Below are 5000 nucleotides of genomic sequence, written 5' to 3'. Positions count from 1 at the left end.
GGATTTTGAGTTGGTTATGAATCAGACTTCACAACCTATATGCGGATGGGAACAGGATTTTGAGTTGGTTATGGAATCAGGACTTTTCACAACCGTTAGGGATTTGGACATGGAATTGTACATGTTATGAATCTGACTTCAAACCTTACATGCAGATGGGAACCCAGGATTTTGAGTGTTATGAAATCTGGACTTCACAACTATTGGCACATGGGACAATTTTGGAGTTTTACATTGGTTATTGAATCTGGAACTTCACCAACCTATATGCGGGAAGGGACATGGATTACATGGTTATGAATCTGCTTCAAACCTATATGCGGGATAGGAACATGGAATTTTTTGACGTTGGTTATGAATTCTGACTTCACCCAACCTTATATGCGGTATGGACCATGGATTTTGAGTTGGTTATGAATTCTGATCTTCACAACCTTTAGATGCGGATGGACATGGTTTTGAGTTGGTTATTTTTGAATCGATTCACAACCTTTATGCGGATGGACAGGATTGAGTTGGTATGAAATCTGACCTTCACAACCTATATGCGGATGGACATGGATTTTGAGTTGGTTATGAATCAGACTTCACAAACTATTGTTTCTGAATATTGATTCTAAACCTGCGTCAAACTATGACTCTGAGTATATTTTCATGTAATTTTGAACAAGAAACACATAATTATGTTCCTACCACATCATCGTCTACTTCCATGTCTAGCAGACAGTGTCTGGAGTTCCGATACTACGAGCATGGGCAGGGTCCGGTTGGTGCTCGCTTGTGACGTTATCAGCGAGTCTTTCCACGTTTCTTTTCTCGACGAAGTTTGTTCGATGTGACGTCAGAAGCGGGGAAAGTCAGAACTAACAATATTAGTCCGTCGGACATGTTCGACCTTAATAATAACAGAGTATTTGGTCTTCTAATAATGAAATTTAGTTTGATGTTTAGTCCCCACCTTCAAAGTTCCTGTTTGGTTGAAACATTTAATTTTTTTTTTAAATTTAGTCTCCGTATATTGAAAATATTGTGTAAGCCAGTGCTTGAACGTCATGTTTTGCAATGCGCCACCTGAAGAAGCAAGCTATAGCCACACACAAGTGTGCTCTTCTGCGGAAAAGTAGAAAGTTATCAGTAAAGTCAATTTGAGTCGATGATGTACGGTGCTTCAACATCATTCATGCAATTGGTGGTTAAGCAATTTGGTAGCAAGCAGATGCTGTTCTTGTGAAACCTGGTTATTGTAAAAATGAGGTTGTGGAAGACACGTTTCGTATAGCGGAACTCTCATCTGTCTTATCTATCATAATTTGAATTATCAGCTAAAAGTTTATAATGCTTTCAGTTTTATGTATAAGGAAAGTTATTGAGATGACATTGTCTATCCGTCAGCACATTTTCTGTCTGCCCGCGAATCTTGAAAATTACTGAGGTTAGAGGGCTGCAAATTGGTATATTGATCATCCAGCCTCCAATCATCAAACATACCTTATTGCAACCCTCTGGCTTCTACTTTTTTGTTCTTTTTTCTATTTCAAGGTAAAAGTTAGAACTTTTTACTTATATTTATTTTCTTGGATGATGGAGAGTAAAGTGTATAATGACCATATCTTTTGACTGACCTAATATATCCAAATACAAGTTTGAATACTTTTTTTTTATGTATGCTGACGTGATTCTCCGAAACTATGTTGGAATTTAGAAATTCCGGTGCTGACAGCTTCTTGAATTTGTTATGGTTGAAGCCATTTGCAGATCACGATACTTAAGGAGTCTGGCAGGCAATGAATAAATTTTTTTTTCAGTGTCGCGACAGATTGATTGAATTCTGTAAACTGGCATCAAGGTCGTTATTATCAATAGATGATAACGACCAAACGAAAAAATTAATAATACAAAGAAATCCAACCTCACCAAGTTTAAGAATTATATAAACTTTTTATTTAAAAGTGAGGCTGTCAATAGAAAGATATAATACGAAAACAAGAGGAACAGGAACAGAAATATATATATATATATATATATATATATATATATATATATATATATATATATATATAGATATATATATATATATATATATATATATGATATATATTCAATGTATATATATATATTATATACATATATATAAATTATATATATATAATATATATATATATATTATATTATATACATTATATATACATATGTATTATATATATATATATATATATATATTATATATATATATATATATATATATATATATATATATATATATATATATATATATATATATATATATATATATATATATGAGAGAGAGAGAGAGAGAGGGAGAGAGAGAGGATGATTAAATTCGACTCTTACTCATACTGCGCAAGAGCCGTAGTCGAGTCGTGTCCAGCACGCGATAACGTAAGTAGTTAACGTTTTTACGATTTTCGACGTTGTGACGGAAGGCCCTAACGATGGCCCAGTTGCGGAGATACGGCGATAACATTTGACTTCAAATTTTCATGAAACAGGATACATCATACAGACAGCTGTCGCTTCCGGACAGGATGTGACAGACAATAGAACTGCAGGACCAGATGTGTCGAAGTTTTCATTATGATTTATAATAAAGACCATAGACCCCTTAAATAGAAGGACTGGTATCCCTCTATGCTCGGTATCTGGAACTTGGGTCCCAAGTTGGAACTTGGGTCAGGGTCCACCCACAATTTGTGTCAAATACATGATAGAACCTTCATTCTGGTGTCTTAAGGGGTTTTGAAGGGCGAAGAGTTCATTTGTCATACTTTAACCTCCTACGATGTCATCTGAAGGTCATTTAAAGGTCAAATCTAGGTCATTTAAGGTCAAATCTCACAAAAAACACAAAATCATACAGAATATTGTATATTCTCTCAATTAAAGCAATGAAAAACACACCTTAAGTTACCCTGTCACTGAATTAAAATCCTATATAAACAGTTAAGCCTGGAGAAACAACAGGAACTGTCTAAGCAAACAATATAGTTATTCTAGAAACAAAATCATTGAAAAAACATTTCCATAATATAAATAACATTAGGTAACATGTTTAGTTTTAGCAGATAGTTTTTCTTTTCTTCTCAACAGCCAAGGTGTCTTTCTTTATCACTGTTGTCTAGCACAAATGCTTTCAAAAAAATGTTTTGACAGAGTAAGGCATGCCTCCTTGAATTGCAACCATTGGACTATCGATACAAGATTAAGTTTGGCTGAGATGAGCTCGGCAGCAATGCAAGTTGCAACTCATCAAAAAGTTTATAGGCTGAGTGTACAAAATGCACTGTTGAGAGTTAGAGTACAGTTAGTCCACCTCTGCTTAAGTTTTGTGACAAACACTGAATTAATATGATGGTCGTCGTTATCTTCCGTTTCGACACTCAAAATAAAATATTACCTCGAAATTTGTGTTCCAGATATCCAGCTAGAAAAATATTTTATGTTTGATACTGTCATTAGATTGAACTAGGTCTTCATGTCAGCAATAGTGATGTCAAAGTGATAATCATCAATGCAAATGTTAGAGGTACAAGGCACATCATTAGACTGGTGCGGCGTAGACTCGTATATCAAAAGTGCATGGAGGTTCTTGGTTGCTGCAGCTGCCTTGATATCTACAATGTCAATGTAGAAATTACCCCCATTGCGTTGTCTGGCTTGGCCAAAGAACTTTCAAGGGCCTCATCAGCAAACACACCAGGTAGCACATAGGTGAACTTGTACTGAGTCAATAGCCACTCTGCACCTCATGTTGGCTCTTGTAGACAGCACCAATGCCTCTGCAGTTTGCTTTGTGAGCTTTTGCGTCCGACCTCGACCACCTGACCATGCACAAGAGGATATAACATCACAAGTTTCATTAAGTTTCTTGAAAGTAGTGCAATTATTGGTCCATGGTTGACGACAATCATCACGCATGTTAATACCGGAATACCGATCTTTCACATTCATCATGTGGAACCAATCAGTGATCATTCTTAACAAAAATGATGGTGCCCTCGCTAATGCCAAGTTTATCCTTTAGAGTTGAAAGGGCAGCAACAGTTTTGTCATTGAAGATTTTGACAAACAAAAAGGCACGCTTTGTCTCTGCAAAGGCTTTGGGTACACAGCTGTGTATGTGATCTTGGTAGACGGATGCTGTTTTTCTCCTGTCTTCATCGTACAGTGCTTCTATGTCCTTCCATCGTGCAACATATGTTTTTCCATCTTTTAGAAAGAAAGTTCCTTATCCTGAACGGTTATCCAGTTATTTCTTACCTTTTTTTGAAAGAATGAACATAGTCAAAAAACAAGGAAAGCATGAGAATTTATAGCATTTATGAAAGCTTTACCAGACCACCTAATTTACCATAAACTTGCAACGTTTGTTGTTGCAATTATCACCTACACAAGAAATTATAGTACCACCAGCATCGCTAACCGCTACTAGAGCTTCTACCAGAATTTCCTTGAGTTTGATCTGAATTAAGTTTTTGCAACAGGGTAAATGCGTAATATATATTTAGGGCCACCAAAATGGCAGACAACTTCAATTACTAAGCATGTGTTGCGAGAACTTCGGTATCACAGAACCATTTTGAGCGTAACCAACAACAACGACCACCTGAGTACCTAAGTGTTTCTGTGAGCTTCACTTCATCAAAAGAATGTTGACAAGACGCTGCTGAGGTTTAGTTTTTGAAAAAGTTGCTCCAAGTTTTTATCATGTAGACTACAGGAGAGAAGTTTTTTCAACAGTTCCACTCTACGTCAACTGAACCAGACTTTCGTAGCAATACATTTTTAGATGCAGTGGTGAAATGTTATGGGAGTTCGGCACCAAGAACATAAAGATTCTGTCAAAGCGACGGCCTTTTGGATGAGTGAGTAATAACTGTAACTGAGAATGAAGAAACTGAAAATGAGGCGAATCAGAACAACTCATATGGTTCAATTCCTGTACTGCACTTTTCAGATAGTCTGCATCTTTGAACTCATAC

The sequence above is a fragment of the Macrobrachium nipponense genome, chromosome 1 (assembly GCF_015104395.2).
Source record: "Macrobrachium nipponense isolate FS-2020 chromosome 1, ASM1510439v2, whole genome shotgun sequence".
In the NCBI taxonomy this organism is placed as follows: Eukaryota; Metazoa; Arthropoda; class Malacostraca; order Decapoda; family Palaemonidae; genus Macrobrachium; species Macrobrachium nipponense.
The sequence above is the reverse complement of the archived record's forward strand: the minus strand, read 5'-3'. Positions refer to the sequence as shown.